The sequence below is a fragment of the Pongo pygmaeus genome, chromosome 1, assembly GCF_028885625.2.
Source record: "Pongo pygmaeus isolate AG05252 chromosome 1, NHGRI_mPonPyg2-v2.0_pri, whole genome shotgun sequence".
NCBI lineage: Eukaryota > Metazoa > Chordata > Mammalia > Primates > Hominidae > Pongo > Pongo pygmaeus.
Genome location: NC_072373.2, coordinates 62086128 through 62113833, shown reverse-complemented (window position 1 = coordinate 62113833; position 27706 = coordinate 62086128). Strand labels below are relative to the sequence as shown.

General features: G+C 36.1%; 1 long non-coding RNA gene across 1 annotated transcript; it reads left to right on the top strand.

Annotated features, from left to right (window-relative positions):
• The first annotated feature begins 10059 nt into the window (after positions 1-10059).
• LOC134740014 (uncharacterized) lies at positions 10060-27489 on the top strand. Its single transcript, XR_010127217.1, has 3 exons — positions 10060-10173; positions 20791-20813; positions 26041-27489. It is a non-coding gene; the product is annotated as an uncharacterized LOC134740014 (long non-coding RNA).
• The last annotated feature ends 217 nt before the right edge of the window (positions 27490-27706 follow it).

Genomic DNA, 27706 nt, shown 5'->3' with positions numbered 1-27706 from the left:
TAGCCCTCACTTATTCAATTAATCACTAGTCTAGTTGTTTTGAAGGGAGCTTGCAGAGGTAATTAAAATCCCTAATCAGTTGGTTTGAAGTAAGGGAGTCTGTACTGGATAACACAAATGGACCTGACTTAATCAGTTAGAAGACATTCAAAGTAGTGCTGAATTTTTCTTGAGGGAATAGAAGAAATTCTGCTTGTGGGAAAATAGCTTTGGCCATGCACATAAGATTTCCAGCATACTTGTGATCTTCCTTTCCAGACAGTCTGCACTAGTTTTCAGGCTTGCATACCCAGCCCACACAAACAAAAGCCACTTCCTTGAACTCTTTCCCTCTCTGTCCCTACTCTCTCTTTCTCCCCATAATCTCTCGCTCTATACGGGGACACACACACACACACACACACACACACACACACACACACACACACAGACACACACACACACATTTATTTTACTTGTTCTGCTTCTCTGGTGAACCCAAACTGATATAGGAGTTAAAAAATTGTTAGACTGCAGATATCAGCCTATAAAACAAAATATATATCTATGCCATTTATATATCTATATATACATGTACAAAAGAAATTTGATTTACTTATCTTGTAATATGTCATAAAATTGCCTATTCAATAAATACAGATCTATACCATTATTTTAATAGCTATGTTGCCATTTGCTAAATAAGTACCAGCATTGTTTAATCAGTCCGTCTCTATCTGGCTCATTTTCTATGTTTCAATATTATGAATAATGTTCATTTAAACTTTTTTTGTATGTATGAATGTGTGTGTGTGTCATGTTTAAACCTAGTATTTTTTTTTTGGCTAATGTAATATAAGGTGATTGCATTCTAATATATTTATTTAGCAAACCTGTGCCTTTAAAATTTTGTATTCTTAAAGAATGTTATTTACCATGTTAAATTTATTTAATTGTATTTAAAATATGAATGCATATTTTATATAAATGCATGCAGGTTATAAAATTACACTATGGGTGCTTTGGAAAATCAAAACAGAAAGGCTGTGAATATTTGACAAAATAGTGAATTTCACTTTCCAAAGAACTTTCTAATATTAATCCAGAGTCCATTCCTTTGTGAAGAAAATTAAATGACCCAATTTTTCTCTGTTCATTTATTATTTACACAATAATCCTCACATGATTTAATGGTTTGTTTCTAACTGAAATGTACAAAGTCCTTTTCAAATGAAAATATTACAAGCTGAAAATAGATTAGCTGGTAGGTTTTGAAAAATATAAGCAGACTTTTACTAATGCATTGAACTATACACCTCATTCTTAACTTACTGGTATTTCAGTGGGCTGTGCCATCTTATGAATTTAGGGGTGTTTATGGTTTAATAGAGCCATCTTCCACATATTAAAGATTTCTGCAAGTTGACACTTTAGAAAAGAGAGATAATAAAAGAGGATGGGAGGAGTGGAACATTGTTACTTGTTGTCACAGCTGTGAGGACTGTTATTAGTGAAAGACACTCTAAGAATATATTTCATTTTTGACAGGCAATCTCTGTCAAATGATGGCATGTCAGCATTTGGTGATATTTTGAAAAGAATGTCAGGTGCAATAGAGGAAAGAATCACTAGTCTAATGGATTGTTAAAACAATGCATTACATTTGATTTCTGAATACACTTGATTTCATCAAAACTAAAAGCTTCATTTCTTCTCATTCTTGAAAAATGTCCTTTCTATTTTGGAGTTGAGGGAAGGAGAAATAGTTTTGTGTTAACCCAGACTTGTTCCTTCACCGCATCTATTTACAGTTACAAGTGCAGCAGAAATATTTTAAACCCTCCATTGCTATTACTGATCTAAAATCTGCATTTAGTACTTACTTCAGTCTGACATGTAGGATTTTAGTCTTGTAGCTGTTTATTGTATATAAAGTCTGTATTTTTAAAACTGTCCTAATATGCACTGCATTTTCTTTCCTGCTAAGAAAAGCAATGTAATTATTATCCTGATTCTAAAACAAAACAACTAACTATACAATGATAACAGAAATACTCACTGTGGCATTTATTAGTTATATAACTTTGGGCAACCTGTGTGTGTGTATGTGTGTATACACGTACCTAAGATTTTTATTGTATAACGGAGGTACTACTGGGACTTACCCCACAGTATTATTGTGTGGATTCAGGAGGTCAATGTGAAACACTTAGAATATTTTCTTGCACATAGTAAAGGTGCAGTAAATGGAGGTCCTCCACTAGGCATTATGTGTTAGTTGGAGTCCTAGCTGCAGTATTTAATCTGAAGATGGCACTGTAGGCTGTTATCACTGAAACTGGCTTGAGGAATCAATAGCAGCCAATACTATAAAATGAATCCCTTAAGCATATATTCTGCAGTTCAAAAATGTATTTGGCATGAAAGATAATTGTTTTAAAAGAAAACTTATTTTAATAGCAGGTCTCAGTACGAGCTCTATCACCAGATGGGTAAGTGACCTCGGGCAAGTCACTTAGATTTATACAATCACAGACATTTGAAACTAGTATCTGAAACTAGTAAATTTGAAGTAGTTATAATTAGGGGAATTGAAGTCAGAAATCACATAGCTAATTGGTGGCCAAATCTGAACTCTCTGTGCCTTGTTATTCAATTATACCACATTAATGCAGTCAACAAACATTTATTAGCAATCGCTCTATGCCAGTCAATCAATGTCAACGTCTATCAAATGAGATTGGATAGATACATTACGTAAGGACTGCTTGAACTCTAAAATCCTCTTTCTCTGTGAAACAAATTAAGAATCATTCTAACAACTTAATTGATCATGAAATTTTTCAGACATTTGAATTAAATCTTGAGACAATTTACTTAGGGAGATGAGAACTCAGACGCCCTGGTATCCATCAGGACTTAGACAAATAACCAAATTCCCTGAGCTTCAGTGTTTTCTTCTGAAGATTTGGGATGGTAGACAGCAGGAGTATAATACATAATAGGGCTAGTGTGAGTTGGCACCACAAATTCCAGCATCTTACTGTTGCCAAACTTGGAGGCTAGTCGGTGTAGAGAAATGTTAACACCAAGTTTTATCTCATGCTACCACATTGCTCCAGAGTTTGTGAGACAGAGCTTGTGAGGTAGTTCTCTAACAAAAATCAAAATGCCTTTTTATATAATCCATTGAAACATTACTAGTACTTTTCCTTCTTTAGAATCATGAAATGTTGGGACTACATAGGATCAAATCACTCAATTGTTGATTGATTAAATTGAAAGACAGAAATCTTAACAGCCAGCTAGTTGCAGAGTAGGAGGCACATCCCAGTACTCCTGAACTCCAATTATTTTCTGATTTTATGTGAGTGATTGAGAATGAACATTTGAGTATCATCTTCTTATACACTGTTAGATGCTTTAACATGGATTACCTTGAAACAATTTCTATGGTTTTATATTGTTAAGGTTATATGATTAGATACCTTCATATTTAATATTAAATACTATTTTTTCTTGAGAATTAATACCTTTATCACTCTGAAATATCCATGTTAATCTCTAGTAAAACCTTTGACTTAAATAATTTTGCCTGATATTAGTATAGCTATAGCCACTTTCTTTTGTTTAGAGTTTGCATTGTATAACATTTTTTATCCTTTTGCTTTTAACTTTTCAATTTTCTAATATTTTAGAGGGATCTAAGTAATATATGTTGAGATTTTAGAAATATCTATTATTACAATAATATATTTTTAATTTTAGTAGTCTAATTATATTTAATGTCATTACTAATATATTTGGTTCATAACTACCATTATACTATTTGCTTTCTGTTCAAGTCTCATGTTTTAAGTTCTTTTGTCTCTTTCTTCCTTCTTTTAGAATACTGAAAATTTCTAACATCATTTTTTCTTTTATTTTTGCATTTTATACTTGTAATTTTTATGCAGTCTTGTGTACATTGAATTACTCTAAAGTTACCACATGCACAATAGACATTGCTTACTACCTTGTAGTTGTATTTACATTGCTTTATTACATGTACAAATTTTCTGACAGTGTTAGAACCTTGGAACATTCTAATTCTATTAAATTATTCCTGCCTTTTATGTTACTGTTGTTGTGAATTTTGATTCTGAATTTATCTTATATTCCACATAACATTTTTGTTATTGCTTTTTACAGACAATAGTCACAGCTAGCATTCTGTTACTCTTCTTTACTTTTTGCATTTTCATGATTCTGTCAAGTTACATTTCTTCTTTCAAAGGAAATTCCTTTAATAATTCTTTTAGCATTGGCCTATTGGCAATAAATTTCTTTATTTTTGTTTTTCTGAAAATTAATTTTTATCTATTAGGTATCAATTTAATACTAGGTTGGCAATGATTTTCTTTGCACTTAAAAATGACATTCTTTTGTCTGTTTGCTTCCATCAATTCCTTTGATAAGAAAACTGCCAGCCTTATCCCTTTTCCTCTCTGTTTCCTATATGTTTCAAATGCTTTTTTATAAATATATATATATATATACACATATATGTATGTAAAATTGTGTTTGTGTGTGTATATTTATTCTGTGCTTCAGGTCACTATAAATTTATTGACTTCTCTTTCAGTTTATTCATTCTCTTTTTTATTGGATGTATCAATTTAACTCACCTATCAAGTTTCAAATTTTTATTGATTTAATTTTATATGATAAAATGCACAGATTTTAAGAATCCAGGTTGAGTTTTGACAATTGCATATATGCATTTGATTGCTATCCTGCATGTATATAGTGTGTATTAGTGTATTTCTATTTGTAAAGTTATACGAGACCACTTTTTAGTGAATTAAATCCTTCCAAAAGGCAACCACTTTCTAATATTTATAGCTACAAATATATATGCTTGTGTGTGTGTGTGTGTGTGTGTAATCACAGGGTGAGTACACTTGAGTGTCTGACCTTATACCATTTTTTATTTTGAGATGTATCAGTAGTCCATTGATTTTTATTGCTGAGTAATGTTTGATTGTATAGTTTGTATATTCTTCTGTTGTTTGTGGGGTTTTATGGGGGGGAGTTTGATTCCGTTTTTAGCTATTTATTAATATGGCTACTTTAAACACTCTTTTTCACATCTTTTTTCTGGGCATGTGTTTTTATTTTTGTTAGGTAAATACCCAGAGATAGAACTGCTAAGTCATGTGGTCAAGTGACGTTTAATTTTGTAGGAAGTTACTGATTGTTCTTCAATGGGAATAGATGTGAGTTCCATTTGCTCCATACGCTCACTGACATTAAGATAGAAGTGTCTGTCTGTTTAAATGTTCTAATGAATGGGAAATGGGATCTCGTGTTTTTAATACGTATTTCCCTATTGACTCATGATATTGAGCACTTATTCATGCGTATATTGCTTATTCATGTGTCTTCTTTTGTAAAGTGTTCAGTGAAATATTTTGCTTAATTTCAAGTTTTGGCTGGCTGTCTTTAAGTGTTTTTTTTTAAATGACTTTATGTCTTTTGAGTATGAATCCTTTGAAGAGATATGAACTCTGAATATGTTTTACAGTCTGTGGCTTATTTATTTCCTTAATGGCAACTTTTGATAAGCAGAAATTTTAAATTTTGATGAAATTCCATATGTCTTTTTTCTTTCTTTCATAATTAGTGCTTTTTGTGTTCTGTTAGAGAAATCTTTACCCCAAAGTGAAAAAGATAGTCTCCTATGTTTTTGTTTAGAAGGATAATGGTCCTAGCTTATATGTTTAGGTTTAAGAGGCATCTCAAACTAATTTTTGTTTATAAACTGAGGTAAGGGGTCGAGGTTTCCTTTTTTCTCCATAAAAATATTTTGTTATTCTGACACTATTCATTTATTTTATTCTTCTTTTTCTATCTTCTTAAGGAAAGAGCTTGGATAACTGATTTTATACATCGCTTCTAATTATTAAACCTTAGCTGTAACCCCTAAATGTTTTATATTATATTTTAATCACATTCTTTTAAGATGTTTATATTTTTCCTTTTTACTTTTCTTTGACTAATGAATTCTTTTGAAATGTTTTCACTTTTCTTCTCCTCTATATCTTAATGTTATTAATTGCTAATGTAATATTATATTTGTTAGTGATCATGTTTTGTATGATTTCAATCCTTTGTAATATATAACATCTATGTTATAGATGTTATAGCCAAACATAATCTATTTTAATGATTTCCTGTGCAATAGAAAAAAATGTGTATTATTTGATTGCTGGATGTATATTCTATAAATGTCAATAGGTCAAGTTAGTTGATTGCATTTTTAAAATATCCTATATATTTGCTTTATTTTACCCTCGACTTGTTCTATCATTCATGGAGATGGATGTTAAAGTCTTTAATCATGTTTGTTGATTTATTTATTTCTTCCTTAAGTTCTGTCAAATTTTGCTTAATGCATTTAAAGCTTTTTTTGGGGGGGGGTACATACACATTTAGAAGTGTGTCTTTTTGATAACATGATGCTTTTGTCATTATGAAATATCCCTCTTTGTTTTGAAGTCTACATCAGTCTCATCAGTTTTGTTATTCTTGGTGTTTTGGGTATCATAATGATACCCTTATATTTTCAATTAGTATTATCCTTAAACTGTTTCTCTACTATAATACATAATTGTATCTTCCTTTTTAAAATTTCCAGTTTCTCAATCTCTTTCTTTTCACTGTAGTGTTTAGTCTATTTATGGAACATTTTGGTGCCCCTACATTTACTGTAATTATTTCAAAATCCAGCTATTTAAGGTAGACTGGGAGAAATTTCTTTACTTAGGGAACATGATGGTCTCCTAAAGATAGTCCAGCCACTGTGGTAGGGTAAACAGAGAGGCAACAAGGCCAGTTTCTCTTTTTCAGGCAGAGGCAAGAGAGGAAGTTTTAGCTCAAGATGTTTATGTGTTTCAAAATAACATCTACTCCTATACAAACCCACTCAGTAGCTGCTAAGGAATGCTAGCTATCTGAATGACTCATATATGTTTTCACTTTTCTTTTGCTCTATATCCTAATGTTATTAATTTCTAATGTAATATTATTATATTTGTTAGTGATCATGTTTTGTATGATTCCAGAAGCAGAGCCCCTGGAAAACTCATATATGTGTCAACAATAGTCCTTGTGGCCCCTGTAACAAAACTGGAGCCCTTTTTGTGGCCCCTGTAACAAAAAGGCCTGGTGATGAAGAGATACAAGATTGTCACCCAAGGACTTGATTATACCTCTGTTGAAAGTTAATGCACACTAAACCGAATATGGCAATTGGGACTCTCAATTCTATATTCTCAACAATTACAGTGAAGATACAAGTAGAATACAATCACTGCCACATTTTTTGAAATTCTGTGTAAACTGTAATATTCTGTCAACATTAATGACATTTGAAGTGTCCTGTCAAAACAATTGCAGCTACTTTATGTATAAAACATATTAAATAGGCTCATCCAACTTGCATTCTTTATTAAGCTTATTTTCATATTTTTTCCTATGGATGAACTTAAAAATAATTTTGTTTCTTAATTAAGATGCTATGCATGAAGATGCTGAATAATTTAAGACAATTGTTCATTCAAATAGTTGCTAATTACACCCTCCTGGCATAGTTATTGTATTATTACTACATTTAGGAATAATATGCTGTACTACTTGGACTTGAAAATATTTCTGACATTTTAATGAACATGCTACTTAGTTATATTTTACAACGGTTTTCAGTGAACCACAGAGGATTAAAAAATGTCATTCAAGGGTTGTAGATAATTAAACTGACTGAGTATAAGAAGCCTCATATGGAAGTGAAAATTATGTATGAATTTTGTTGAGCTGGAAATGTGTTTTACTAAATGACTTTAGATTTGTTACTTTTAAATACAAGATGAAGGGAATCAAGGGGATACTTTCTTCTCACCTCAGTTTGTTCCATTTGCGTAAGGTATTTTATCTTTCAATATCCCTTTTGATATTTCATTTTGGCCCTTGAATACATTAAAGATTATTTAAAATAAATAAATGTTGACTTTGAAATACTGCTAGATATATTCATTGCAATACATCAGGTGGGAAATTGGTGCAATTCAGTCACACACACAACCTCATAGATCAGATTTCCAGTTAAGTTTTAATAGAAATAGATTTTAGATAGACATGACTTTCAATAAAATGGAAGAATTTTTATTAGTTTCAAAATAATGATTTTACTTGCTTATCAACACAGTTGACCTTTCCCCAGAGTACTATGATCTTCTTAGTACCTTTGCTATAATTATATTAATGTCTTCCTATATCTAGAAATTTGATTATTATTCTATTTTTATGGATCATTAAGTTTTTCTATTCCAGCATGATCCCTATAGTCAAGTTCCTGAGGGATTTCTGCTTGCTATTTTCTGTTTCAATCATGTGCATTTCATATTTACTATTAAAGATTTTAAATAATGACACATTGTTTAAGTGGTTGTAAGTCTGATTGTTATAAAGCTCTGGAGGATTCTGTAAGCTTTCACATCTGATGGAAAACTTCAACAAGAACATATTTAATGTGGAATTCTTGGACAAGAAACTACAGATTATCTACTGTTCAGAAGATATGATGAATTAGTGACTATCTTTCTTTACATAAAAAAATCAATCTTCCTAACCAGTTTGTTGTTTGAACTAAATGAATTGGTCAAATATTTTGGTTATATTAGCAATATTTTGTCTCTAAAATATCTTAACATAAAACTGTTACTATGCATATATTATTAACCAAGATCTTGTATAGCTCTATTTCAAATATATTACTATTTCATAAAACCATAATGAAAATAACTTTTAATACTGAAACACATCATCAAACTTCTAAGACTTTTTCTATTTAAAATTCCTAGGATTTATAAAATTCTATCAATGTAGTTACTTAAAGCAAAACAAGTTGTGTTACAGTTTCTTAAAACAACATTTTTTATATTATACTTTTTAAAAACAACATTTTCCAGCTACAGCTTTTGGCAAGAAATTGAGAGTTTATACCTGTTGAAAGGAACATAAGATGAGTGTATGTGTCTCACAGTCATAATTAAAATGTGTTTATGAACATGTATATACTATTACACATAAATTATGTACTCTCATTCGTTCTTTAAAATCCACTATTTCTCATTATCTCAGATTGTGCTAAATTTCAGGTTAAGCTAATGAGGTATTTTCTTCTGAATTTTGTATTTCTTTCATGAGAAGTTACTAAGAAATCATAAGTAAGTTCAAATTCTTTACCAGTTCTCGATTTGAACACTAGTATTCTCAGAAACCTAGGAACAGGAAAGAACCTAGCCCTTTATCACAGGCTTTATAAAGGGCTAAACCTAGCCCTTTATCACAGTAGGCTAGGATATGCTGCAATAGCCAGCACAAAAATCAAAGTGGTTAAACACAATGAAAATTTAATTCTCCCATTACAGGTCCACACAGGTCAGCAGGACTCACCCTCTGGCTGTTGGAGGCTCCATCATGTTCCAAATACACTGTCTGCTACCTATGCTCTCCTTGGTCACTGCTATAGAGAAGCAGAGCCCCTGGAAAATAGCCCTAAGAAATTTAACTGCCTCAGGCAAAGACTGACATGTGTCACTGCTGCTCATATTTCATTGACATGGGCATGGCATACTTAAATGAAAAGGTGCCAGGAAATGTGTGTTTGGAGGATTAAAATAGTTGGCAAGCACCAGTGACCCTGCTACATGGATATCTGCTATCACTGACACCCTGACTGTCACAATATGCATACAAAAACTCAAGTGCCTATGGGAAAGATCACGTATTATAAAATCATAACAGAAAACTTGGGAATCAATAATTTTTCTACTATAGAATATCTATCTCTTGTTTAACTTAACCTGAATTTTTTTAAATAACAATTTTATTTCTGAAAAATACACACTGATTTATCGTTTTCATTTTTAGTGTGAGTGGCTACTGCTTGATAAAGTTTGCTCCTTATGCATTCTTTTTTCTTTTTTCCTCCAGGATGATATTGTGGACTGAACAGAGCACAGAGCTGAATCTGAAATACAGACAGGTTGCAATTAAAATAAAATTTACATAAATACATGTGGAAGGTCATATACAGAGCAAGACCAACTAGATATAAACGATGGGCAAAGGGGACAGAGAAGCACATAAAAGGTAGGTTTTGGTCTCATGTATATTAGTTTCGTGTGGGTGTTGTAAAAAAAAGACGACAAACTTGGTGGTTGAAGACAAAAGCAATTTATTCTCTCACATTTTCTGAAAGCCAGAAGTCCGAAGTCAGCATTACTGGGCCAAAATCAAGGTGTTACAGGGCCATGCTTCCTCTGGAGGCTCTAGGGAAGTCTCCTTCCTTTTCTCTTCCAGCTTCTAGTGGTTGCCAACATTCCTGGATGTATGGCCATATCACTTCTATCTTTCTGAAGTTCAGCACCTTCAAATCTCTCTATGCTCCATGTACACATTGTCTTCTCTTCTGTGTATACGTCAAATTTCTTTCTGCCTTGCTCTTATAAGGATACTTGTGACATTTAGGGACCAACCACATAATCAAGGATAACCCCCTCATCTCAAAATTCTTATTTTAATCGCATCTGAAATGACACTTTTTTTCCCCAAGTTAAATAACACTTACAGCTTCCAAGGATTAGTACCTGATACCTTTGGGGACCATTATTCAGCTTACTATGCCATGTGAAATCTTTCTTTTATTTCTGTGCCAAGCTTAAAGAAATGTGTTCAAACAGAGGGGTATCCAATGAGAGAACGTCTTTAGATAAAATAGTCTAGGAAGGATTCTAGCAGAGCTGGCTTTAAGCCCAGGGAAACTCTGCAGCTTTCTTTGCAGTATCATTTAAAAGGCATTGGAAGACGTATCTGACTAAAAGTATCAGCTTTTTCCCAAGCTTGTTACTTCGTAGTCATTCTAGGTAGACAGGGAGTCAAAGAAGGATACCAGTAAATGGAAATTAGTCAGGAAAGTAATGGATATAGAAGGTGAAGTCAGTATTTCCTAAACTCACTATTTTAGTCACGGGTGGTTAGATTTCACCTGGGCTCTGGACAAAAGAAGATAGTGGTGTGTATGTCGTGGTAGAATGAAAACATCAAGGGTCTTCAGTAAAAATGTTTAAAAGAGCACATTTATTATTATTAAAGATTAAATAAGCAGTTCTTCCATGAAACCTAAAAAAGAGATTTTTGTTTATATTAATAAGAGGCTGGTCATGCCTGACCTTCCCCAGTTTGTTGATGTGCCATGTGCTCTCCTGAGCAATCTCTTACAGTCCTTTCGCAGAAATTATCATCTACATGCACCAAGTTTTGATTCTTCACCTCCAGCCACATTACATCTGAAGATTTAGACACCATATATCTATCAGTTGTCTATTGGTCACACCAACTAGCATGTATTCCAAAGACACTTCAAACAGGGGCTTCCTTGACAAGTTCATCTTCAGCTCCAATTCCACCACTTCAACAATAACACTTACTCTTTCATCTCTCAATTTGGGCTTTACTGAGTATCAAACCTTGATTCACTTTTCTAACTCACCACTCTTCTGTGCTGGGCAAGCAAAGTCAGCGATTTGGGTAAAAAGTACATTAGTAGATACAACTGGGCTGTAGAGGAGGAAAATACTCTCTATGACTCTGTGACTCCTAGTTCCAGTACATACCTCCATCTCTGAGCACTTCCCAGTGTCAGAAGACACTAGGCTATTTAATGACACTAAGCAGAGTAAAATCTGTGTCTAAGGAAACTCATTCAAATTATGCCTAAGGTAATCATATAATGGATGAGGTATCCATTAAAATCTTTGACTCATTTTTAAAGTGTTCTTTGGTAACTTGGTTTTTAAGACTTCCTTTTGTACTTTGGATAACAGTCTTTCATGAGACATGTGTTTTGCAAATCTTTTTTTCCAGTATGTTGCTTCTCTTTTTATTCTCTTGGACATATCTTTAACAGAGAAGAAAATTTAAGTTATAATGAAATCCAGCTCAGTTATTAATTTCATTGATCATGCCATTGGTGTTGTATCTAAAAAGTCATCACTAAACTCTAAATTATCTCAATTTTCTTCTATGCTATCCTCTAGGAGTTTTACAGTTTAGGATTTTATATTTAGTTCTATGATCCACTGTGAGTCAATTTTTGTGAAGAGTTTAAGGTATGTGTCGTGATTCATTTTTTTTTAAGTGTGGTTGTCCAGTTGTTCTAGCATTACTTATAGTAAACACTACCTTTTCCCCATTGTGTTGCCTTTGCTCATTTGTCAAAGACCAGTAGAGAAAGTATATATTTATGTGGGTCTATTTCTGGGCTCACTATTCTAGATATACAGATGACAAATTCGCATATAAAAAGATGCTCCTCATCATATGATCATCAGAGAAATGCAAATTAAAACTACAATGTGATACTATCACACACCGAGTAGCATGACCCAAATCAAAAACACTGACAACATCAAATCCTTGCAAGGATGTGGAGCAACAAGTATTCTCATTTGTTGCTGGTGGGAATGCAAAATGGTACACCCACTTTGGAAGACAGTTTGGCAGATTCTTACAAAATTAAACATTTTCTTACTATATAATTCACTAATCAAATTCGTTGCTATTTACCCAAAGGAGTTGAAAACTAGTGTACACACACATACACACATACCCCTGCACAGGAATGCTTATAACTTTATTAATAATTGCCAAAACTTGAAAGTATCCAAGATGTTCTTTAGTAGATGAATGGATTAAAAAATGATGCTACACATAGACAATGGAATATTATTTAGCGCTAAAAAGAAATGAGCTATCAAGCCACAAAAACACATGGAAGAAGCTTAAGTGCATGTTACTAAGTAAAAGAAGCTAATCTGAAAATGTTACATACTATATAATTCCAACTATATGACATTCTGGAAAAGACAAAACTATGGAGTAAAAACATCAATGGTTGCCAGAAGTTGGGGGAAGAGGAAATGAGTAAGCAGATCACAGTAGATTTTTACGGCAGTGAAACTACCCTGTATGACACTATAATGGTGGGTACATGTCGTTATACCTTTATCCAAACCCACAGAATGTACAAGGCCAAGAGTGAATCATAAGGTAAACTATGCTTTCTGGGTGACAATGATGTATCAATGTATGATTCATCAGTTGAAACACATGTATTGCTTGGACAGGGAGGTTGACAATCAAGGAGGCTACACATGTGTGAGGGTAAGGGATATATGAAAATTCTCTGTACCTTGACTCTAAGGTTATGTCTTCCTTATGGCTTACATTCTGCTCCAGATGTGAATTGCTTTTGCCACCAAAGAATTTCTGATAATAAAAACAAATTCTGAAGCTCTTTTAAGAAGAGATCTCATGATATTTCTTTATTTCGGATGTTCTGTCCTAAATCAACATTTTTTCTCTATGCTCATGATATGTACTGACCTACTAGAAAACATAACTTTATATTACCTCTGCCCCTTGCCACTTTGAGCTCTTAGAGGGTTCCGGTCTCATACACATACAACACACATTGCACCAATTTAACCCATCATTTTATTGTTTGATTCTTTGGGTTCAAGGAGCAAGAATCCAACTCTAAACACTTAGGCAAATTGGAAATTTGAAAGGATAAACCTGGAGCATCATAAATATCCACGGTTTCTCCTGGACCTTGTTTCTCGGGAGAAACATTTTTCCAGTACTCACTTTGTTTCTTATTCTTGCTTCTCTCTTACTCCAAATCATCTTCTATTCTATGAGAAGAAACAAAGACTTCTTATGTTACACTGACTTAGAAGTTCAAATCACTGGGAAGGAAATGCTTTGCTCTTATTGGTGCCAGTTTAAGAAATCCTAGGAAAGACTTCAAATGTGGCACTTTGGGTCACTTGCCCACCCTTAGATCTATCAACAGTGGCTACAGGGCAGAGTCAGGTGGGAAAAACACTGTTACTGGTGCCCACCATTTCTACAGACTCATTCCCAGAGGATGAAGGATTTTCATAGAAAGTTATAAAAACATTTTATAAATAGATCACTTCAGACCCCTCCCCGCCACTCCTGCTTTGCACAACAGCAACCCTTCACAATTACCAGTACACTTTTTTCTCTCTCTGCACGGGCTGATCACTCTCCATCAGGACCCTTTAACGTGAAAAAGTTTGACTTATCTCCTTACTTCTGAGCTTAATTGTTTTGTTCTTCCAGAAGTCTTCCCCGCTATGTATGGCCAGAAGCCTTCCTTGCTATGAATGTTCTATGCTTCCTAAGGTGTCCTATGACACCTCTACTACCCACAAAACATTACTTTTGACTGTCTCCCTAACTTGACTAGACACTGTTTCAGGGAAGCAACCATGGTTGGTTTCCAGTGAATACAATGCCAACGTCTACTAGGTGCTTAACAAAATATTGATTAACTTTCTAAGTAATGTTTGCTTTTTGGCTTATGTACACGCACACGCACACACACACACACACACAGCCTCGAGTTTTCTTTTTTTTTTTTTTTCTCCTGCTGCCAGAACTATCTGTGATATCTTTTGGCATTCTCATCATCACTGTCAAAAAATATTTATTAATAGCCAAATTGATATAAGCCAATAGTGAATTTGATACAAACCTTGGCATACAGGGAAAAAAACTCTATGAGGTAAAGTGCTTAAGAGCACTGGCTCTCCAGTAAAACTGCTTGATTTCCTATCTCTCTTCAATTACTTATAGTGTGAGCTTAGGTGAATTACTTAAGTCTTTTTGCTCTATTGTTCTCATTTCCAAAACAAGGATAGTAATACATCCTGCTAATAGGTTCTACTTGTGAGAGCAAATAAAGAAAATACAAGCAAAATTCTATGAGCAGCAGTTGACCCAATAATGATGAATAATCAGAAAGTCTCTCATCATATATTGGGTATATTTGATGACCTATATCAGTATGGAAAAGGTGTGTGGGATGTCTCAAATTGCACATAACAGCAATTCTGCTGCTAGTACTATTACTGTGCACCTATGGAAGAAGTAAATAATGACACAAGTTAATCTGAATTCCACAACTGAAGCATTTCTATTTTATAAATCCTAACATTATATGCTTATTTAAGGAGTAAAATTGTCCTATTTATTTAGTATATAAATAATGCACAGTGCACTTGAAGACTTCAGGACCACACAGGCATCTTTTCGTACTCAGAAAATGACAATTACAGCACCAGTTATTACTCCATCACCAGTCTTGCACCATTGATACTGACACTAGTTAGTACAAGAGACAATATTCACCTGCATCTGAGAAAAATAAAAAGAGCTGTGAAGAGTTGTGGAGTCATAATAGGAGACTTTAGTAGATATAACTTAAAGAAGGATCTTAAAGAACAGCAGGATAACCTCAGCAGAGATTATGAATTCTGGTTAACACGCCAGGGGGTGTGCCACCAGCAATTGTAAAGTCATGGAAAAAGGATAGGAGATATGTCATATATTAGAACACATATGTCATATATCAGAACAAGAAGGGCAGTGTCGTATGTTCTCCACCCTGGAATAAGCAGAATGCAGGGGGACACCTGTCTGAACATTGAGACAAAGCTAGGTTTGTAAGAAAGTCAGAAATCAAGATCAGCTAAGAGCATCAAACAAATAAGGTGGAGTGAAGACAGAGTGGTCATAGATAAATTGTTCTTTGAAGGTCTTTGGACCCTGGCATGACTCAAGACTACCTGAACTTATACGAATTTCAGGGAGAAGGAGAAGCATGGGTCAGAGAGTCAACCTTTCTCTTTAAGGGACTGTGTTCTTGGTGTACAAAAATTTAAGCCAGAATTTCCAGGGGAGAAGACAAACTAAAGCAGCCAGGCAGTGTTTTGTGGAAGCTGTAAAATGAGCTCCAAGTTCTGTGATGGGATGACTGGGAGAATGATAATGCCGCCAACAGTAGGAAAGGTAAACACAGAAGACAGCTGTTTCACTCTATGGTGGAAAAAGCAGAGTGCATGTCCTGGGTGAATGCATTTGTTCCTGTGATTTATAGTTTCACTCTTTCCTTGTTTTCTGCCTCTAGTTTGCAAACTTTCAGGGACCACTGGTCCTTCCAAAAATTCTCCTTGTGAGACACAGCAAAACTGCCTTGTTGTGATGGTCCATAATTGTGCTTGGTTCATGAAAATAAGTTAATACAACCAAATAAGTAAACCTGCATATTTTATTTGTCTATCCCAATAAAGAAATTGAGCTTAAAATGTACTAAGTATACCAGTGGAAAAGATGGAAATTATTAAAAAATTTTTATCAAGATTAATTTCTAGAAATATTCTTTAGTATTAAAAGTCATTATTTTATTTTCCTCCTCCCCAAACACTTTCTTTTTTCATTTACTTATTTATTTATTCATCTATACATGCAGTAAACATGTATTCAATGCATCTGATGTACAGGGCACTGGGCTAGGTAGTGTGTCTTGTTTTTATTAACCTCTGGATCCCAATTCAAGTTATAGTTTTATTACAAATAGATCACTTCTATATCACAGAAGATTGCTAGAAGGTTAATTTGCCCTTCAACAAACCAACAGCAAAATTCTCATATTTGCTACATTATTGAAACGGCCACATCATTCAGTGGAGATTGCATTACAAGCTTATGAATCTGACACCACAATACAGTAGATTTAACAACAAGCTGAAATAATACTGGGAAAGGGGGAAAAAGCTAGGTAAAAGAATTGTATTTCTGATAAACAAGTTTTTCAGATGCTTGATTCTGATATTTCTAGTGCAACAAGACAAAAGATTGGTATAGTTTCTCTCTGCAAAATGATAGACCACAAGAAATATATTTTCATGGGTCACACTCATTTTTGAACAAAATTTGTTCTCATTCTCTCAAACTGGTATTCACTGTATTTCAGGCTATAAAGGGATTTTCATCTGCCTTATCTTCTTGGCTTTTCCTGCTGTTTTTAAATTAAAGTTTAAAGAATTAAATAAACCAGGGATGCCAGGGTTACACCAGAGAAAAGATCAGGCTGCCAAATCCACTGAGATGCAATGGGTTGCAGGCTGATTTTGGAATTATCTTTCACAATATTTTTTGTCCAGTTTAAAGACTAAACACTAACGTATCTAAAAACTAGACAGATTATAGAGATCAGAGCTCCAGATCAGTCTCATGAAGTAAAATTATCTGGGAAAAGATGTGCTTTTAATAGCATTTTGAGGCTATTTTATGTGTCATCCCTGTCAATTTTGGCTATTTGTGAATAAGAAAATTTCCAGTTTTTCATAAAGTTTGGTAATATTTAAATCCAATTAAAATGGCAGCTTTTGGAATTTAATCTAGTGCATTTACATATATATAAAACTAAAATTCATGAAACATAATGCAGTGATAAATACAGTTTTACTAAGTTGAATGTTCAGTTCAGCTGAAAAGTAAAATCCAAATAGCCCATGGACAGAGCTTAATGGAAGATGGGAACGATCAGATGTGAAGAGAGGCAGCATCTCCACAGGCTGGGACAGCAGCAGGGCATAGCCACCCTGACCCCTATGCCTGGGCCCTGCAGGCCCCTGCTTTGCCCCCTTTCAGACCTGCTAACCCTGTCTGCAGTCTAAAGGAGGTGGAGTTACAGGAAGATGTTTATGGAGATGGATTCTGGGCTGCTGCAGCCTCTGCAGGCCTTAGTTAAGAGCAGAAATCTACTCTTTGTAGATTTGCCAGTTGCATGAGTCATCTGGCTGTCCTGTGCCTTGGCAGTGACCCAGCACTGTGGCTGTGTGGGGCCAGGGCAGGTGTGTTGCGGGGAGGGGGTGTCTACAGCCAGCACATAGGGAAGCTTTCTCAGCGGGAGAGGGTAGGAGGAGGAGATGAAATGAGAGAAGCTGATCAAAATAAACATTCCTGCTGCTGCCGTTTCCTACCCACCAAACCCCCAAAGTGGCCCATCTAGTCCTTGGTTGCTCCAATTAGTGACCCCATGATCACTTGCTTGTCCTTTTCAGAGAGTAAGAACAGATCTTTTTTGGATTTCCCCATCCCCCTTATTTTGAACCTCAGAAGCCAACTGGTGACCATGGACAAGTCTCTTTTCCTCTCTTGCCCTCAGTTTCCCTAGATGCAAAGAAAATTGACTGGACTTAGTGTTCTTCAATCCCTGGGATTCTTGTTCTCCTGTCTCTATGGCCCCCCCCTTGGCCTATTCTTTTTGGTTGCTTGGGTGACCTCCTGTTTCAACCATTCCATGGCCACTTATTTCCCACAGAACAATTCTGAAGCTTCTGGATGTGCTGCTCTAGGCTTTTCTGACCCCTTCAGCCTCAACTTTCACCATGCTATGTCCCCTCAGACCCCCACTCAATACAGCTGGTGCAATTTTAACATGAAGAATGAATATTCTATCTAGCTAGCATCCATGCGTTGAAGACAGTATTCATGCTGACATGCTGACATCCAAGTCTTTTGCCTTCTTGGTTAGACTTGTATTTTTGGGAAGGTAGGTCTGGGCCTGGTCCTCTCTATGTCCCTGACATAAAGAAGAGAAGTGACAGGAAAACAGACACTTCGGTAAACACGATTTTTCTTCAAACACTTTATCCAATGATAGATTCCTACAAAGCTAAAAAACATTTCCTGCCCCAAATTAAGGAGGGTCTGAGCAAGAGTTCAAAATTTTTCAAGCTACTGTGAGCTCTGGTCTTGAGGAAATAATGTTAAAAAGCAAAGACAAACAAACAGTATTACTGAAGTCCAAAGACACTATGGAAAGAATCCCTTTCCCCCTTTAACTCCCACTATGTTTTTAGAGATGTGCTATGATAGGACTGCTGTAGATTGAGTGTTCAAATTCACATGTTGCAATCCTAACCCTCAAGGTGATGGTAATTAGGGGGTGGGACCTTTGGGAAGTCATTAGGTCATAAGGGCTCCGCCTTCATGATAGGGATTAGTACCCTTATGAGAGAGGTTCCAGAGAGAGAGCTAGACCCTTCTGCCACTGGAAGACACCGCAAGAAGACATCATACGTGAATCAGAACGCAGGCCCTCACCAGACACCAAACTTGAATTTCTACACTTTCAAAAACAAATTTCTGTTGTTTGTAACCCACTCAGTTTATAGCATTTTGTTATAACAGTCTGAACAAAGTAAGACAAAGAGGATGATTGAGATAACTTCTTATATGAGTATATGCAGATTTTTTAATCTCCTAGTTTATCGTATAGTAAAGAAGTAACTTCTAGAACTTCGATTTTCTCTCACTTTTCCCTGTATTTAAATTAAAAGAGATACACAATAATACATGTTTTAAACAAAAAAACTTGTAAAGTGTTGAAAAGTTGCAGTTCCACAAGCTAATTGCAACTATTTCCATTTTAGGCACATTATTTTCTGTATTTGTCCATGCCTTTTATTGCTATAAGGGTAATGTACAGCATGTGATTATATTCTAAAGTTCACTTAATAGATTATTTTGAAACAAGAGAAAAAACATTATAATAAGTTTTAAAGGCTATATAATATGTGGCAATTTCATAAATAGTTTTTGAAATATTAAAAAGTATTGGTTTTAGTAAAAGCTCTTCAGTTGAACAGGCATTTTGACTTATTTCAACACAAAATTTACATTCAAATTAATTAATGTATTTAAGCCTATTATATTTTTATAGGTTTAAAGGACTCCTTACTTGTTTTTGGCATTATATTGTGGAAAGCTTATTTTCATTCTACATAAATCAGAATAATATCCTATTTATGTAATGATTTATAATTATAGACTGCTTTTGCATGCATTATATCAATTAAAAGAAAAAATACTATGAGTTAGGAAGAAAATGCATTTTTGTTCCCACTGTATACACGAAGAAGCTGAAGATCAGAGAGGTTAAGACATTTGCTCTAATTGTCAGCATGTACCCTTTTGCTCTCAGTTCCAGCTTCTAATAATTCCAGTAGAATGGGAAAAGTTACACTTGACATCCCATTACAAGAACATAGAAAGTATGGAGATCTTTACATACCAAACTATGATCAATGGTTTCATCCAGGAAGTTATTTTGGACATGGGATGAAAAGAAGAGTGAGCTGTCTATTTTTATTTTATTCATACTGTACTGTCAGCATCTTTTCAATAAATACTGCTCTTTACATAAAAGAGTATTTAATTAAACTAATGTTTACCTACAGAAACTGCCAAAATAGCAGAGACCACTCTATCTACTGTCATCATAAACTTTGCTTTTCAGTGTATTTTTGGTCATTGGTGATGTTTCTAAAACTATACCATTATGCTTCATGGAACACTTTTTACTAGAATGTTCATAATTCAGCTAATAATAATTTATTGCACACTAACAATGCACACAAAAATGTTCTAGGTACCACTTAAGGCCATAGTGAGTTCATATATTTTTAATGGCTCTCAGAACTTCACATACAATAATATGAAGATTTTAATACATGACATGACTAACAAAATGAAAGTGCACTGACATCTCAGCATTATCCCATTGATTTTCTGGGAATGGCCACATAAGGAATTAAATTCCTATCAGATTCAACATTATCTTAGAGCAACTCTTTCTATCTTGGGGATAGAAAAATAAAACCAAGATTATTAATGTTTATGGGCATTGTTACTTAATACCTATTGGACTTATAAAGAATAAAATATATTCACCTTCTGTATTTCTGTAATGTCATATAAACATGCATTTTGAAAAGTTTAGATTCATAAAATTGTTTTAATCAAAATGATGTATCTGTGTTTTAATAGGTGCATGAAGCACACATTGAGAGGTAAGCAAGTTTTGTTTTATTTCTTCTCACTCTATTCCTTCTGTTCTTTATTCCTCATCTTGACACGGCATTTAATTAAAAAAATCTGAGATCCAAGAAGGTTCTTAGAGGCCTAATTTCCTCATTTTGCAGATGAGGAGACTGAGGGTTAGAGAGGTTAATTGGTACCGTGGATCGTATGAGGATATTTCAACACTAATCACCATGGCTCTTTTTGTGTCTGTTTACCAAAAACTAAAGGCAATGTTTCAGGTGCAGACAAGGAATTTTAGAGTTGAAAGTGTCATATAATTTTTAAATAAGGCAGTCGAAACACAAATCAAGTTTTGTGGGAGCTGCATCGCTGTCACATATATTCAACTTTTAATTTGAGAAAATATTTTGGTCTCTTCATATGTGTTGTGTTTAACCTAAGTAGCCCTGACTCTGTTTACGTGTACATGTGAACACAAGTTTGTATGTGAGAGTGAACATACAAAATGGTTGTGTTTCTAGCCTGACTGCAGTTGAGTTCAGAAAATCCTTATAAAAAGTGCTGTGCTATATATCAGAGATACAAAAGGAGATAGGACATGACTGATTACTACCCTCTACATAGGTACAACTTAGTGGTGGAGCCATATTACATAAGATAATTTAATATATATGTTGAATACTGCAATAGCTGTAACAAGAGAATCCATTTTAGTCTGAAGCAGTTTTTGATGGTGGTCAATTTATAACCCTTAAAAAATGATTTGATACACATGTGGGCTCTTGATAGCTGAATAAGAGTCCAGGGCTGAAGAAAGTGAAGGGCAAAAGGAGTTATGTAAACATGATTCACATGGTTCAACAGGCACACACTGCTTGATGTTTGTGGCAAGCTACATGGAGTTCTGTATTGATAGGGTGTGAAGTTTGATTCAGAAAGTAATAAGGGAATAAAATTAAAGAACAAGGGAATAAAGAGGACTAGAGGCCCTGGACCTTTTTCTTTAGGCAGTGGCAGCCACTGAAATGTTTTAAGCAAGAGAGTAAAGATGATCGATGTTCATTTTACATACCCTTGTTAGAAGTTGGGAGAATGGGTTTGAGGGTATATGATTAACGGAACAGGGAATCAATGAAGATCTTTGCCTCTTTCCAAGAAATAGATAGTAGGGAAAGGAAGTGAAACAGTTTCAGTAGAAATGTAGGAATGGAAGGACCAATATATAGTTAGTTGGTAAAATCAGCAGGATTTGCTGATTATTAGCAAGAGTGTGGGAAGTATCAAGGCTCACCATCGGGTTTCTAATTGAACAAATGGTGATGACAACATGAAATATGGACTAGAGGAATACGTGGCAAAGGAAGGATGATGAGCTTGTGAAGAGTTTAAAACAGATGCAAAGCTTAGAGGTACGACTTGAGTAACATCAGCATATATGAGAGCTTGAAATACTCCTGGGAAAGCCTGTAGAATGAGAACAAAGAAGGGGTTTAAAAAAAAGTACCTTGTAAAACACTAACATTGAAGGGCAGAAAAAGAGGACCTAACTGAGAAGCAAAATGTGCACTCGTCACTGAAATAGGAGAGAAGGCATCAGTGGGTAGTTTTAAGAAGTAGTCTACAGTGGCAAATGCAGCAGAGAGGCCTAACGAGACAGGGGTCTTTTCGCTTAGCCTTTTATAAAATTTGTACATTATTCTAAACTATCAGTATGGTTTGTGTTTCTTATTCTCTGATGAACACATCACGTGAATTCACTAGGAAATTCTTCACTTATGAAAACACATAGCCAGTCAGGCCTGAGGAGAGAGGCTGAAGCTGACCTTCCACGCCCACCAGCCATATGTCGATACTGAACACTTGGAGGGCACTCAGTCCATTTTGAGACAGGCTATCAGTATAAAATACATACTGGATTTCAGAAGCATTATCTGAAAATGTAAAATATCTCATTAATAATTTTTATATTAATTACTAGTTCAGATCATATGTTGAATATACTGGGTTACATTAAATATGTTATTAAATTTAACTTCACTTGTTCGTTTTTACTTTTCTTAATGTGGCCACTAGAAAATGTAAAATTACCCATGTGGCTTGCATTTGTGGCTGACATTTCTATTAGATGGTGGTACTGCAAGCTGTGCTTACTTCCCTTTGCTTATATTTTTCACAAAATCCAGGGTAGATCTGTTTACCCTGTGACTCTTACATACCCACTGAATCCCAGCTCAGAAGCTATAGTTTTCTTTTTTCTTTGGAGACGGAATCTTGCTCTGTAACCCAGGCTGGAGTGCAGTGGTGCGATCTCAGCTCACTGCAACTTTCGCCTCTTGGGTTCCAACAGTTATCCTGTCTCAGCCTCCCGAGTAGCTGGGATTACAGAAGTGTGCCACCACGCCCAGCTGATTTCTGTGTTTTTAGTAGCGACGGTGTTTCACCATGTTGGCCAGGCTGGTCTTGAACTCCTGACTTCAGGTGATCCACCCGTCTCAGCCTCCCAAAGTGCTGGGATTACCACGCCTGGCCAGAGGCTATAGTTTTTTACGTCAACTTCAACAGCCTCAATTCACAGTGATCCTCTGCTTTCCCAAATGCCTCTGATAAACTGATAATTAGAATATGAGACACATGAGATATTTTGTTCTCTGTTGTTCTCTTCAGAACATCTTTTTGTAAATAATATAGATAATTTTTATTCTCTATTTTAATTTGTTATATTTTAGTTCTTGTTCTAGGCTACATACAAACATAGATATGTATTTTTATCTGTGATAATACAAAGACCTTAATAATAAATCCATAGGTTGAAATGATAGGATCTGGTAAAGGCAACCTATTTCTGACTACCAGTGCTAAAATAAATCTAGGGCAGAACTTTCTAGTTAGCTCCTCACTTTCGTCATGCCCTGACTTGTGAAATTCTAATGATGAACAGTATTATCATCATTAGCTGTTCAAACATGGAATATATTTTTAAGCTGTATAATATTTAATAACATTAACTAGATTGAATGTTTGAAATGTTCACCTAGTTTCATAGATCCTAAACATATATTAAATCAGCAGAAAAATATACAGTTTTTATCATATACTTGCAGTATTTCTATCTCTGTGTTTGCAATACAAATGCATAATATTTCTGTAAAAAACACCATGTATTCCGAAAATTTTGTACACGATGTATTTCACTGTCAAACTAACATGAATTTAATTATTGCTTTAAAATTATACTCATTCATTTATTCAACATTTGCTGTCTGTCAATACCTTATTCAGTATTTCCTTCACTAGGAAGACATTTCATTACTATAAATTAGTACTAATTATAAAATAATTACTCAAGGAAAAGCTATGCCAGGTGAAAGAATTAGCTGTTCCTTACTAGCCACTGCAATCATCTATTAAACATACATTTATGTATACTAGTCAATAATGAAATTTCAATTAAAAAATCATAACTGGTTTTGGTGCAAATTTAAACCTGATCAAAATAATAAAAAGAATATATTTTTATTCTAAAGCTGATTAGTAGCCAAAATTATTTCATCTATCTACCTACTTATCTACTTGATACTAAAACGAATTGACTCAGACTCATGTTTGCTAAACTATTTTTATTTGCACAGCTACTCTTTTCCACAAGTAAAAATCTTTTATTATTTTCTCCCATTCTGTCTTCTATATCTCTTTCTGCATATTTATTCACAAATGAAGAAGGGTTAAAACTTCAGTGTACATATATTACTCAGTTTATGCTATGTTTCCTCTTTAAACGTAATTCACATGTGAAGGATTAGATCTAAATATAACAAAAAGTATGCTTTTTGTTGGTGCTTTTTGTGTGCCACCATCCAATTCCCCCATCCACCTGTGCACTATGAAATGTGCCCAGGAATAATGGTGGGTGCTTGGTAGAGATGTGCTGGTGCCCCTACCTTGAGTTTTCCTGATCCAATCCTTGTAGAATCCAAGAGTCTAGGAGAAAACTCACCTGTCACTTGACCCCATCAGTCAGCATAGTTATGAGAGGTGACAGCGTGCTGGCAGTCCTCACAGTCCTTGCTCGCTCTGGGTGCCTCCTCTGCCTGGGCTCCCACTTTGGCGGCACTTGAGGAGCCCTTCAGCCAGCCACTGCATTGTGGGAGCCCCTTTCTGTGCTGGCCAAGGCCAGAGCCGGCTCCCTCAGCTTGCAGGGAGGTGTGGAGGGAGAGGGGCGAGCGGGGAACCGGGGCAGCGCGGCGCTTGCAGGCCAGTTGGAGTTCCGGGTGGGCGTGGGCTTGGCGGGCTCCGCACTCGGAGCAGCAGCCGGCCCTGCCAGCCCCGGGCAATGAGGGGCTTGGCACCCGGGCCAGCGGCTGCAGAGGGTGTACTGGGTCCCCCAGCAGTGCCAGCCCACCGCCGCTGTGCTCCATTTCTCACCGGGCCTTAGCTGCCTTCCCGCGGGGCAGGGCTCAGGACCTGCAGCCGGCCATGCCTGAGCCTCCCACCCCCTCCATGGGCTCCTGTGCGCCCAAGCCTCCCGGATGAGCGCCGCCCCCTGCTCCACGGCGCCCAGTCCCATCAACCACCCAAGGGCTGAGGAGTGCAGGCGCACGGCGCGGGACTGGCAGCCAGCTCCACCTGCAGCCCCGGTGCGGGATCCACTGGGTGAAGCCAGCTGGGCTCCTGAGTCTGGTGGGGACGTGGAGAACCTTTGTGTCTAGCTCAGGGATTGTAAATACACCACTGGGCACTCTGTATCTAGCTCAAGGTTTGTAAACACACCAATCAGCACCCTGTGTCTAGCTCAAGGTTTGTGAATGCACCAATGGACACTCTGTATCTAGCTACTCTGGTGGGGACATGGAGAACCTTTATTTCTAGCTCAGGGATTGTAAATACACCAACTGGCACTCTGTATCTAGCTCAAGGTTTGTAAACACACTGATCAGCACCCTGTGTCTAGCTCAGGGTTTGTGAATGCACCATTCCACACTCTATCTAGCTACTCTGGTGGGGCCTTGGAGAACCTTTGTGTGGGTACTCTCTATCTAACTAATCTGGTGGGGAGGTGGAGAACCTTTGTGTCTAACTCAGGGATTGTAAATGTACCAATCAGCGCCCTGTCAAAACAGACCACTGGGCTCTACCAATCAGCAGGATGTGGGCGGGGCCAGATAAGAGAATAAAAGCAGGCTGCCCAGCCAGCAGTGGCAACCCGCTGGGGTCCCCTTCCACACTGTGGTAGCTTTGTTCTTTTGCTTTTTGCAGTAAATCTTGCTACTGCTCACTCTTTGGGTCCACCCTGCTTTTATGAGCTGTAACACTCACCACGAAGGTCTGCAGCTTCACTCCTGAGCCAGCAAGACCACGAACCCACCAGAAGGAAGAAACTCCGAACACATCCGAATATCAGAAGGAACAAACTGCAGACGCGCCGCCTTAAGAGCTGTAACACTCACCGCGAGAGTCCGCGCTTCATTCTTGAAGTCAGTGAGACCAAGAACCCACCAATTCCAGACACAGTTAGAATTTCAGTCAAATATATTTGATGTCATACAGATAAAAATTCAGGATAATTTACTTCTATACAGAAAATATATTGGCAATGCAATGTAGTTAAGAATATTAGACCAAATAAACCAAATAAGGTCTAAAGAAATATTAGAAATAAAACAAAGCATTGCAAAACTCTAGCTTCATTCCACATAAACAACTCCTGAGTTAGAGAAATCCTATTTGTGTTAACAATGAGCTCTTCCCACTACAGAATCTCAGAGTTGAAAGGACACTCAGAGATCATTGAGTCCAATTTTCTCAACACGCACAAAGAAATTGAAGTAACTTTTCCAAGGACAAACTGCAAGTTCTAGCAGAGTGGAGACAAAACCTAGGTCTCCTGTCTCGTATTTGGATGGGCTTCTGCCACACTATGCCTAAGATACAGCAAATTAGGACAATGTTCCAAGCTCTGGCTTTACACTAAGATACTAAAGCACTCAGACAATAATTCATGGGATAGCCAGTGCAGGAAGAATGAAATGGCTCTATTGTATATGCTTAAAATAATGTAAAGTCCCCATCCATCACTCTGAAGGCTGCTTGTTGAAGGAGCTCAGGTGGTACCCTCACAGGGCACTATATCTAGGGAGAAAGATACTACATTGCAAACACTGTTAACCTATATGAGTGCAAGTGAGCAGAGATAGATTCCTGGCCTCCTGGCTGAGTCCCACAAACCTGAGCTTGTGGAGTTACACAGTGGAGATCCCCATCATCACAGAGCCACTGCAGCACACTTGGCCATGCATGCATTCTCGCAGGCACACACAGCCCCATAGCGGCAGGCTGTTCCCACCAGGTTCAGGGACATCATCCGAGGACACTTCCCTCACCCATCTGCTGTTCTGGGAGGCTCAATTGCTCTGAATTTGTATGTGACATTTGCCTCATTGTGAAGTGGGTATAAAAGAGTGTTATTGAGCAAGGGAAAGTGCCGACAAAATCCTGTCTAAGCTTAAGACAGATCTCCTTAGGGTCTCTTCCTCTGATTTCTCACTGGTGGTATAGGCTGTGAGCAAAAATTGAAAACACGGTTAATTTTTTGGAATAGCCAACAGAATGAGTTTAAGACTAATGCTTCTGATAAAACCTCATAGCTAGCTTTCCCCTACATAAAAACTAATAATAAATCATGTTAACTTGCTACATTTTAACTTAAGAAACAGCTTCATAGTACTAGTTTCCCATATGTGGGCTCGGAGAAGACCTCATCTTCTCATACCAACAATGTCAATAGAAGAGATTGCACTTTTTGTTCTCATATATCAAGTTTAAATAAATATTTACCTTTTTAAGATTACATTTGATGTTAATTGAATGTGATTGGTATTACTTGTATAAAACATAAATAAAGAATACTTAATTATTTTTCTGC